We start from the raw sequence: 13,209 nt of genomic DNA on the forward strand, positions 1-13,209 counted from the left end.
ATGTATAACATGCATGAATAAACTGTATAAAGGTACGAATTGCGAAAAATAATTTTTTGTTACCTTTGGGATTCGAACTCAGGACCACGAATTCATCCAATAGGGTTACGAATCAACCGTAAATCTTGATGATCTAAGGGCTGAAAATAATTTATATTTTATACACTTAAAAGTGTTTTTATTCTAGCCCTCCCCTATATATATATATATATATATATATATATATATATATATATATATATATATAGGGGTGGGCTACCGTGAGAGCACACCTTAAAATAAGAAATAAGAACAATTTTTAATGTATGAATTTTATGTAGAACACGTATGAATTCGTTGTATAAATGTATGAATTGTGAAAAATAATTTTTTGCTACCTTTGAAATTCGAACTCAGGACCATAAATCCATCCAACAGGATTACGAATCAACCGTAGATCTTGATGATCTAAGGGCTGAAAATGATTCTTATTTTATATCTTAAGAAATGCTCTTATTTTAGATCTTCCATATATATATATATATATATATATATATATAGGGAGAGGTTCAAATAAGAACCACTAAATAAAATTAGAACAGAGAACCATTTTAAGCCATTCGATCATCAAGATCTACGGTGGATGCATCATCTTGGTGGATGAATGCAGATCCTGGGTTCGAATCCTGAAGGGAGCAAAATTTTTATTATTTTCGGATGCATTAAATTTAATAGCGAATGCATTAATTTATATAGTAGATGCATTGATTTTAATGGTTCTTATGTTCTCACGATAAGTGTGGTTCTCACTATAACCGCACCCTATATATATATATATATATATATATATATATATAGGGTTGGGTTCCGGTGGATCCCTATGCTTATAATAGATCCGTAGATCCAAATCTAGACCACACATTTATGACATGTGGCGCATCAAGATGGTGACACGTGGCAAGGCATTTCAAGGCAAAATCTGGAGAGGGGTAAAATTGGAATGTAATTTCCGAAATTCAAAAAAAAAAAAAAAAATTATATTTTCTCAAAATATGTATATTTTAGATGCATAAAGTTTCATACGAGAATGCATGAACTTTCATATAAAAATGCATAAAGTTTCATATAAATATGCATAAGATTTCACCCCACCCCAACCCCACCCCCCACACCCCAGAACCCCACCCCACCCCAGAACCCCACCCCCACCCACCCCCTACCCCCCCACCCCCCCACCCACCCCCCCCACCCCCAAAAAAAAAAAAAATTTTTATTTTTTTAAAAACTGATTTTCTGACCACTGACCCACCCCCACCCCCACCCCCACCCCCACCCCCCCACCCACCCACCCCCCCCACCAAAAAAATTTTTTTTTTAATTTTTTTATTTTCTCAAAAACTGATTTTCTGACCACTGACCCCCCCCCCCACCCCCCCCCAAAAAAAATTTTTTTTTTTGAAAATCAGTTTTTAAAAAAATAAAAAAATAAAAAAAAATTTTTGGGGGGGGTGGGGGGGTGGGTCGGTGGGGGGGTGGGGGGTGGGTGGGGGTGGGCCAGCAATTAGAAAATCAGTTTTTGAAAAAAAAAAAAAAAAATTTTTTTGGGGGGGGTGGGTGGGGTGGGGGGGCAGGGGGCAGGGGCAGGGGTGGGGTGGCGAAACTACCAGATTTATTAAAATGAAATGCATTTTTTGTATAATTTAATGCATTTTTATGTGAAAACTTTATGCATTTTTGTTTGATTTTATATGCATGTGAAACATGCATATTTTTGGGGGGTGGTAATGGGGAGGGTTGGGGGGTGGTGTGGGCTGGATTGGGGGGTGGTATGGGGTGGGGTGGTGAAAATACCAAAACTGGAAAAATTAAATGCATTTTTCTGTTCAAAGTTATGCATTTCATGTGAAAACTTTATGCATCTTTGTGTGAAACTATATGCATCTAAAATATATCTATTTTGAGAAAATCTAAAAAAAAATATATTTTTTTTAATTATTAAATCCGAAAATTACATTCCAATTTTACCCCTCCAGATTTTGCCTTGGAATCATTGCCACGTGTCACCATCTTGATGCGCCACATGTCATAAATGTGTGGTCAAGATTTGGATCTAGGGATCTATTATAAGCATTGGGATCTATATGATCCCATTCCTATATATATATATATATATATATATATATATATATATATATATATATATATATACCCCTATATAGGGTGTGGTTATAATGAGAACCACAATTATCGTGAGAACATAAGAACCAAAAAAATTACTGCATCTGCTATACAAACTAATGCATCCGAAAAAAATAATTTTTTGCTCCCTTCAGGATTCGAACCCAGCATCTGCATCCATCCACTAAGATGATGCATCCACCGTAGATCTTGATGATCGAATGACTTAAAATAGTTCTCCGTTCTTATTTTATTAGTGGTTCTTATTTGAACCTCTCCCCCCCTATATATATATATATATATATATATATATATATATATATATATAGGGGGCGGTTATTCAATAAACCACCCTTATTTTAAGAATTATGAACCATCAAAAATGCATGAATTTTATGTATAACACGCATGAATAAACTGTATAAAGGCATGAATTGCGAAAAATAATTTTTTTTGCTACCTTTGGGATTCGAACTCAGGACCATGGATTTATCCGACAAGGTGATGAATCAACCGTAGATCTTGATGATCTAAGGGCTGAAAATGGTTCCTAATTTATATTTTAAGAAGCGTTCTTATTTTAGCATTCCCATATATATATATATATATATAGGGGAGGGCTATTCAGAAAACTCCTCTTAGACTATAAACTATAAACTAATTAAAATGTATGAATTATATGTAGAACACCCATGAATCCGCTGTGTAAATGTATGAATTATGAAAATTAAATTTTTTGCTACCTATGGGATTCGAACTCAGGACCATGAATTATTCCAACAAGGTGCTGAATTAACCGTAGATCTTGATGATCCAAGGGATGAAAATGATTCCTATTTTATAGTCTAACTTTGATTTTTATTTTAGCCTTCCCCTATATATATATATATATATATATATATATATTGAGTAGGGGAAGAGCTAAAATAAGAGCATTTCTTAAGATATAAAATAAGAATCATTTTCAGCCCTTAGATCATCAAGATCTACGGTTGATTCATAATCTTGTTGGATGGATTTATGGTCCTGAGTTCGAATCCCAAAGGTAGCAAAAATTTATTTTTCACAATTCATACCTATATACAGCGAATTCATACGTGTTCTACATAAAATTCATACATTAAAAATTGCTCTTATTTCTTATTTTAAGATGTGCTCTCACGGTAGCCCTCCCCTTTTGAGTAGAAGTATTTATACACGAGCATATGTATCACATGTAATTAATTAACATTCATAATTACCAAAATATATAAATGAGTGATGCTAATTTCTAAACAGCAGCAACATTATGGTCACCCACAAATTATTTAAATAGAAAAATAATTAATTTATTTAATTTATTTTTTAAAATAAAAATAAAATTTATTTATTTTATTATATTCTCTATATTGTAATTATTATTTTTTTTTGCATTTTTTTGTAACCTTTTTATTTGTATAAAAAAAAATTAAAAATAAAAATGAAAAAAAAATTAAAAAATAGTACTCCTTCCGTTCACAAAATATTGCCGCACTTACCCATTTTTCCTTGTTCACAAAGTAATGCCCTACTCTGTTTTTTGTACCACTACACCCTTTTTTCTTTCATTTATTTACCATCAATTGCCACTAATAGACCCACCTTACAACTTATTTCATTTTTATATTCTACATTTATTACACTTTATTACTAGTGGACTCACCACACAACACATTTAACACTTTAGTCAACTACCCTTATATTTCACTCACAACACATTTATCAGATTTCTTAGTTTTCGTGCCAAACAGTAAATGGGGCAATACCTTGTGGACGGAGGGAGTACAAAATACAAAATACAATAAAATAACTAAATTTTATTTTTATTTTAAAAAATAAATTAAATAAATCAAAATTTTATTTATTAAACTAATTTGTGGGTGGCCACAATGTATGTGCATAGAATAGATTTATTGTATATAAATATGTACTTCTAAAACAGCATTTACAACGCTTAATTAATTAATGTCTTGTGCCAAGGCCCAAGGTGTAGTTTGAATAGTAACATTTTGGAATGCTTTTGCTATGTTACGTCTTTAATTGGTAATGTTGCGATTTAATCTCATTAAAGCATCTGCAGTGGTTGAGTAAGGAGCTTACTCTATAAAGGCGGCGACCATTTATGAGTAAAGAGGTCACAAATTCTATGTTGAGTAAGGAGATTACTCATTTTCTTATTCTATGTTTTTAATTTTGTTTTTTGTATTTTTTATTTAATTTTAATTACACAAATTCAAATAATATAATTACTTAAAATTAAAATTGCATTAATGTAAAAAACCTACAAATTACATAAAAAAAACTAAAGACATAATTCAAAAAAAAAAAACTATCTAGTTATATTTTCAAAAAAACTATCTAGTTTCCAAAAAAAATTATTTAGTTTATAGAAGAAGAAAAAAAATTAAAAAAGGAAAAAGCCAATGGTCAAATTGCAAGAAAAAGAAAAAAAAAGGTTAAACTAGAGAATGAGAGAATGCAATGTTGGAATATAAGCTCGCGGGCGTAGTTACAATGAAACCAGAAATGTAGGAGTTTAGATTACAAGGGAAAAACTGAATTGAAATTACAGAAAACAGAAACCAGGGAAAAGCCGAGTCGAGGAGGGTCCTCTGTCCGCAAGACGAGATACGCCCCGGTAGTGCTCTCGGTTTGGCGTGTCGTCCCCAAAGATGAAACGGCTTCGTCTCGTAGGTAGCAGCACCGCACACCAACGAGCTCCGGCGCAGAGTATCAGAGTGATGTTGCTTGTGATGATTTTCAGGTGTGTATGATGCATGGAGGCTGTCCTATTTATAGGGCACAGTCCACATCAATAGGGGGAGTTAATACCATTGATGGTATTCAAGTGTGTCGGGAGTTACAGACAGAAACGGACGTAACAGCCCTGCTGTTTGAATTTGCCATGAATTCTCCGACAGCCCAAAGACCACCCAAAGACCAATTGCCAAGATCCAAGTCCACGGCCGCGCGTCGGGTGACGGGGACGGGACGGGACGGGACCGGGACCGGGCGTCGGGCGACGGGGCCGGGCGCCGGGCGTTGGGCGACGGGGCCGGGGCCGGGCCGGGCGGGCGGCGGCGCGCGCGTGTGGGCTGTGCAACCCGTCACGTGTGCACACAATTTTATTACATCCTGTGATGTAATAGCTTTTATACTGTAATAAATGTTATCCACATTCCGATGTGGGATAAGCATTAAATCTTATTTAATGCTTATCTTTTCCCACAACTCAATGTTTCAAGTACCCAACTTTAAACAATTATTTCTCACTCACCGGAAATCGGTTTTGAGTAAATAAATATACTACGATCATCTACTCGAAACGTAGATCGATCCTGTCCCATTTAATTATGCTAAATTAAATGCTTTCGGTACTCGAAAAATTATCAAACATTGGTTACTCACAACCAATTTCCAACATGCAAAAACTCGAGAATGAGAAAATGTAAAAACAAAAAGGAAAAAAGATTTTTTTTAAATGCAAGCGTGCATGCACGCGCTCAACAAATAAGAGAACGAGTCTTACTCGTTTAATCGAGTAATATTAAAGTAAGGGGAGGCTGCGATGGCTTACTCGATCCCTAGCTTACTCGAGTAAGCTAGAATGAGTAAGCCATTGTGGATGCTATTAATGCCTATACAATTTGATTATTTAACATCACATTGTCTACGCACGCTTTTTTCCAAAATACTTACAATTTCATTTATAAATTAATGTTTCACTTTTCAATTATGGTAGGAGGCTTGAGTCATTTAAGAGGATTACTGTCCGTATAATAATCCTTTTGTCCACAAAAATGGTGAAATTTTATCATTTTGAGACGTTCATAAAACTTAGTTTTTTATTTTTTATTTTTTGGAAGCATTTTATCACATGGTGAGATCCCCTATTATCAACTCACAATACAATTAATTATCATTATTTTTATTTTTGTACGTGTGTTGGCCAAGCGATAAGGGGTTAATGCCCGAGGCTAAAGGTCTTGGGTTCAAGTCTCATGTGGTGCGGCATTTAAAACATGAGACATTGAAAAAGGCCTTCAAAAAAAATATTATTACTTCTTAAATGAGACATTGTCTCCACTCACAATAGACTAACCATTTTTATTCAAACATGTATTGTCTCTTTTTAGGACTATTATTTATGAACGGATGGAGTATTAAAAAAGAAAAACAAGAGAAAGTAAAATATAGTCAGATTTTATCATCGTTAAATAATTGAAAATTATAAGATAAATTAATACTTTTGAAAATAAATAATTTGGAATTTGGATATTCCTTCTCATTAATCTTGTTCAATCTTTTATTTTCTGCTAAAACAATTTGAATTCTAACTGGTCAATTCGGATTTCACCACTCGAGTCTCGGGTATTTATGAAGGTAATATTGAAGTTGCTCTTGATTATTTTATGATTAAAGTTCTATTTGCTCTTATTTTTTGTTTTTGCTTCTTCCATTTCATTTTGAAATTAATAATAGGATAGTGGAGTTTGATGTCGTCTAGATCCTCCACAAAATTGTACCATTTAAATGTTCTTGAGAAATAAAAGAATCATAATTCCTAGAAAGTTAATTACGTTGGCTGAAATAAGCAAGTGTTAATATTAATTAATATTTTATATCCACAGTTTTTAGCGTATTTTATAAAATGTTCAAAAAATTTGTTTTTTTATTAAAGATATTCAATTTTCAGCAATTTTTGAAAAATGTCTTGTTATATAAATTTGGTGGCAGAATGAAAAATGTCTTGCTAAATTTTTGAAAAATTTCATTTTAATAGATTCATAGATGAAACAACGTTGTTTTATTGGATGAAGTGGAAAAAAACATTCCACCTAATAATTCATCAAGGTGACTCATCATTCCGTTGCAACGGAAAGTTTGAAATTTTTTAATAAAATACGAAGTTAGAAACATTATCTGGAAAACTTTAAAAGTTTGGGGACACAAAACATAAATGAGTGGATTTTAAAAATGACTACTTTGAAATAGTAAAAATAAAAATTATCTGCTAAAAAAACTTAAAAGTTAGCTGTAATTATCATTTAATCCTTAATATAAAAAAAACTTAAAAATTATCTACTAGTAATTTTTTAGTTGTGAATTCGAGTTTTTGAACTCAAATTCATAATCAACACTAGCGGTTTAGTTTTGAACTCATCGAGTTGGTCGTGAATTATTATTTTGAAATTCGAATTCACAATCAATACTAGCGATCAGTTGTGCATTCATCAATTTGGTTGTGAATTTGTGAATTCTAATGTTTAAATTTAAATTCACAACCAAGACAACTAGTTGTAGATTCGAGGTTTAAAACTCGAATTCACAACCAACATCTATCTATTATTTAATAGATTACATATTCAAGGACTCCCCTTAATTCAAGATCCTATGTGGCACATCCTCTATTCACTATTCTAATTTATCTTAAATCCTCATTTAATCATTCTGATCTATACATTCTCTCATCCCACATTGAATTTATAGTAGTCAATGACTACTAGAGAACACTTATAAAAGGTTTAGATATAATGTGTATTTCTCCATCCCTCAATTATTTTGCACATTCAATTAAATTTGGTTGATTAATTAATTGGCCAAATAAATAGTTTTATTTTTATTGAATTTTTTTTATCAATTATTAAAATGTCAATGCTAATTGGCTAAGTAATTGATTTTTTTAATTAGAAAATATTTAAGTTCACAAAATTATAAGTTGACGTAATTTGAAGAATTGTAGAATTGCATTTCTCCATATGTTAAATATTGGAGCAAATAATTAGAAAATATTTGCTAGATTTTTATAATTTTTGAAACATAAATTTTTAAACTGATGTAGCCCCTTAGAAAAAATTGTCATGATTATATGATTTTCTCTATTTTTTAATTTTATTCATCTCAAGTCCTCATTTTAATTATTTTTTATCCAATCCCACATCAAATTTATAGTAGTCTATGCCTACTAGAGAACATATATAAAATGATTAGATACAATGTGTATTTTACCATATTTCAAGTATTTGCACCTCCAAATAAATTTGATCAATTCATTAGTTGACTAAATAAATAATTTTATTCTCTAAAAAAAAGTTTTATTTTTACTAAAAAAATTATTTTGACCAATTATTAAGATGTCAATACTAATTAGCTAAGTAAATGACTTGAAGAAATATAGAATTGCATTTCTCCGTATGCTAAATATTTGAGCAAATAATTAGAAGAAAATATTTGAAAGATTATTATAATTATGAAACATAAACTTTTAAACTGATAGTATAAGATAAAATCAATGTACTTCTCTTAGAAAAAATTAACATGTATGATTATACGATTTTCTCTATTCCTTATTTTTAATCATTTTTATCCATATCTTCTCCAATACCATATCAAATTTATAGTAGTCTATCATTACTAGAGAACATATATAAAAGGAGTAGATATAATATGTATTTTCCCATCCCTGAATTATTTTGCACCTCCAATTAAATTTGGTTTGGTCAAATAAATAATTTTATTTTTATTGAAAATATTATTTTGATCTATTATTAAGATGTCTAGCTAAGTAAATGATTTAATTTTAACTAGCATTTACACCCCGTGCAATGAACGGAAAAATATTTTAAATTTTTATATTTATATTAAATTAATACTAATTTAATTATCAAATATAACTTTTACATTTTAAATCAAATATTTACATAAAATATATCAAATTAAAGCTCTTATCGTGATCTTTAATTTGATATCCATATTAAATGTTTTATAACCAATCGAATTTCACGATTTTTAAAAGAAATAAAATAAAAAAGAAGTTAAAGAAAAAATATAGTTTACAAATTAACTTTCAATTTGATTATAATTTCAAAATTGCCATTCAATTTTGAAATTGATTTCAAATTGGGAATTGTCTTTTTAATATAACTAGCATTTGCATCCCATGCAACGCACGAGAAAATATCTTTTATTTTTTTATATATAAAAGTTAATACTAATTCAATTATCATACTCATAAATATAATAAAAATTAATTTTAACTAAATATATTTGAATTGAATATTAAAAAATAAAAAAATAAAAAGAATTTACTGTCACGACCGGTCCTAATTAAGGATAATTAAGCCGGGGAAACCGTGACTAATGGAGGGAGATTAGAAACGGGGTAGAAAGGGAATAATTAAACAAAGAAGAATCACATTTCATAATTTAACAAAAGGAATATTTATAATATAACAGAAGTTTAGTCGTATAGACTCAAATAACTAGTAAGTTCAGATATCTCTGACTTAGCCAAATAAACATAAAACTTCTGAGTGCGCAGCGGAATATGATTCTGATTACATGTATGAAGACATGTAACCCTAGAGTTCATTAATACATAATAAGACAAAAGAATCCCGCTCGTCACTTCATCACCATCGGCAGCTGCTCAACCTGCACATTTAGAAATATATGCAGGGCTTGAGTACAAAAGTACTCAGTGGGCACGTATGCCTAAGTATAAAATACATGCTTCAAAACTGTAAATTGTCATGCCATAATTAAACAGTACAGCAAGGGAGTTTTTCGCTAAAAGGCCCAAGCTTACTAAATTCATTTGTGATTCTTAAAGTTCGACTGCAGTCTAAGTTCTCTTGTAATCTATCATATCTGGAACTTTGTGCCGGAGAGGTGGCCACCTCTCACGGTCACTTGACCGGCCAACCCGCTAGATGACTCACGGTCACTGGTGTACACTAGTCCTGGCAGGATAGCTATCAACTGCTCAGGACCCGAATTCGATTGCATAATAAAAGTCACATCAGATAGATATCATACTGAAATTTAAATATTTTATGGCAAGACAATATTTGAAATAACTTCAATTAATTTAATCATGAGATAACTTGCTTGAACGTAACATTTAAACTCATTTGATATATATGAAAGTAATGCCCACCTGATATAAACTTTCTGTGGTACAGTAGTTCCTTGACTGATTATTAATCTCGTGCTTGACCTTTATTACGAGAATATAAATAAGATACTGCTCAAGTAAAATCCTCAAATAATGAGAATACAGAATTAACTATGCATGATCTATATGCATGAATTATTATTCTGAGATAATAATCTGGAAGGTTCTATTATAAATCCAGGCTATCGGATAAAACTAAGTCTCGTCTCATGGAACCGGATAATTAACTAAAATTAATCTATTCTCTTCAGGATGTTATACTCCACTGATTAAATAATCTTACTCGAGGTAATCGATAGAAAAGATATAAATAAAAACTTCGACTTATTCGCTTTATAACCTCATAATTAATCGGGCTAAAAAAAAATAGGAACAAGTAATGTTATAAAATTAAATAATTAAAAGGCTCAACATAAGGCAGCCTAATAATTAATTAAATAGAATTGGCTTGAATAATTAACATGAGAGGCCCAATTGAAATAATTCATCGGCTCAAGTAATTAAATAAATCTTGTCTCAATAAATAAATAATTTGATTAGCTGGGCTCAATTAAATAAATCAAACGAGGTCCAACGAAGATAATATAACAGCCCAATAAAATAAAATAAATGGGCTTCAATTTAAATAAATTCGGCCCAAAGAGAAATAATAAAGGCCCATCTGAGTAAAATAAATAAGGCCCAACTGAAATGATACAGCAGCCCAAATATGTGAATAATTAAAGGCCCATATAAATAAATTAAGAGGCCCAATCAGTAATTATAATCGGCCCATATAAATAAAATCAGAGGCCCAATTCATAATTAAAATCGGCCCAATTACAATAAATACAACAAGGCCCAAAAATAGATAATTATGAAGCCCAAAGAAAATAAAGGCCCAAATTTTCGGCCCAAATCAATTAAATAACAAGCCCATTAAACTAAAGCCCAAGGAAATAATTGAATTAGGCCCAACTTAATTAAATTAAAGCCCAAAACAAATTGAAGAGCCCAACTCCAAATTGACTCGGTTCTCTCTCTCAGCAATAATACACTCATCTCTCTCTCTCTCGGTTGGAGCCGATACTCTCCCTCGCCGCACAAGACTTCTCCCTCTCTCTCGCCCGTCCTTTCTCTTCGCGAGCTTCGCTGCGAATTGCTCCGGCGACTGCAGCAGCTAAGCTGCCGCCAACCGAGACTTCGATCGAAGCAGCCGCCAAACTGCCAAGGTCGCCGTTTGAAACTCTTTTCCGTCTCCAAGGTCCACCGCCGCCGCCGCGGAACCGGCGACTCAGTCGGCGCCGGTTGCACCTGCCTCTCTTTCTCCCCGTCTCTAACGTGAAGGGGATCGAAAGCTCTAAATATCCCCTGAAATTTCAGATCGGTTTTCTCCCTCAAATCCGATCTGTCTTCCTTCTCCGGTTACACCGCTGCCGCCTGCTCCGAGCGGCGTCGACTGTCGACGCGTCAAAGCCCCGGCGCTGTCCTCTCTTTCGGCCCTCCGACTCAACTCCGGCAAAGCAGCCCGTCGTCGCTGCAACTGGAAGGTCGGGAGATTCGCCGTGTCGCTGCTTCGATCCGCCACCGCCTTGAGCTATCGCCGTTGTCTGGAGCTGCTGCTGTTTCACCGGAGTCGCGGCTTGCTGGAGGAGCGCCGCCGCCTGCCGCTGCTGTTGGCCAGCCTTCTTCCTATCTCTCCCTCTCGATCCGGCCTCAGCCGAAGCGGGTGCCGCCGCCGCTGCCGTCTGTGGTTCTGCCGCCATCTCCCCCGTCCATTTCAATCGGCGGTTCAGCGTCGTTGCTCCATTCGCGATGCTGCAGTTGCTGTAACACGATTCTCGCCGAGGCAGTAAGAGCTGTCGCCGTCGTCGCCATCGTCTTGGCTCGACCGAACAGGCAGCCATCCTCACTTCCTAAAGCTAAGTTCCAAATCTCCGTTTCTTTCTTTTCGTTGCGTGATTGAGTTTCGATACGAACATAAATTTCCTCGAGTAAGAATCTAGTACTTAGCATTCTATGTGTAAGCATACTGTAGCAAGCCTATATTCGATTCATGAGCTAAGGTATTCTCTTTCTTTTTGTCTGTGGAGTCTGATTTCATATGCATAAGCTGATCATGCTTTGGTTATGTCGCCTATCATGCTTGAATGCAGTAATGTGTGATGGAAAACAATATATGGGCTAAGCAATACCTTGAAATGTGTTGTTGGTTAAATATTGTTGTTTGTTGAACTGGAGTAACTGAACTTAAGGTTCCTGGCAAAGAGGAAATGAATGATTCTTGTTTTAATGCAGGTGCTAATCAAATGGAATGAAATCATTGAAGCTCAGCCTTACCTTGAGATCTTAGCAGAATGAATTGGGGCTGCTCTTCAATATTTTTTTTCGGTGAAATGAAGTGAGATTGAGAGCTGTTTGTTGGCTGGGGTTGATACTAATAATTCATTGGTGAAGAATTGAGTGTAGTGGTGGGGGAAAAAGAAAGAAAAACATAATGATAGTGGTGTGGGAACAAAGTTTAATGGAAAGAAAAAGAGAAGAAAAAGAAAGGAAAAAAAATTGTAGAGGAGAATTATTGATGTATTTTCTCTGACTCGGTGATTCTGTAACTGTAAAGTGAATCACGTGCTCATATTTGCTTGTACTGTTTATTTAAATAAATCTCGATTTCGACATGTGATATCTCGCTAAAATCGATAAGTTATAAAATGAATCTAAATTAAATCCGTAGATTTAATTTGTTCGTTGTCTTGATATTTAAATTAAATCCGCAGATTTAATTAACTCACGAGTCGGAAATAATCCACGACTTGAGTAAAAATAAATTCTAATTCCATCTCACTTAAATAAATAACGTGACTTTGCTAAGTCAGTTATAACTCTGAAATAATATCATTGATTGTTTTAACAATATAAATTCAGGATCATAAGCTGAATTCATATCAGGATAATAACCGTTTTCATTCACTGATGAATAAAAATAAACACTCATAACTGGATTCAAAATATATAAAAGAGTGGGTCATTACATACTACCCCTCTTAACAAAAATTTCGTCCCGAAATTTGCATATTTCTTCTAAAACAGTTCGGGGT

The 13,209-nt window shown here is 33.3% G+C and overlaps 1 long non-coding RNA gene across 1 annotated transcript; it reads right to left on the bottom strand.

Moving 5' to 3' along the window:
* Positions 1-9,536: 9,536 nt before the first annotated feature.
* Positions 9,537-12,827, bottom strand: LOC131025155 (uncharacterized). The gene is made up of 4 exons (XR_009102095.1): positions 12,452-12,827; positions 12,307-12,370; positions 10,115-10,174; positions 9,537-9,609 (listed from the first exon to the last, which is right to left on the bottom strand). It is a non-coding gene; the product is annotated as an uncharacterized LOC131025155 (long non-coding RNA).
* Between the last annotated feature and the right edge of the window lie 382 nt (positions 12,828-13,209).

This window comes from Salvia miltiorrhiza, chromosome 5 (genome assembly GCF_028751815.1).
Source record: "Salvia miltiorrhiza cultivar Shanhuang (shh) chromosome 5, IMPLAD_Smil_shh, whole genome shotgun sequence".
In the NCBI taxonomy this organism is placed as follows: domain Eukaryota; kingdom Viridiplantae; phylum Streptophyta; class Magnoliopsida; order Lamiales; family Lamiaceae; genus Salvia; species Salvia miltiorrhiza.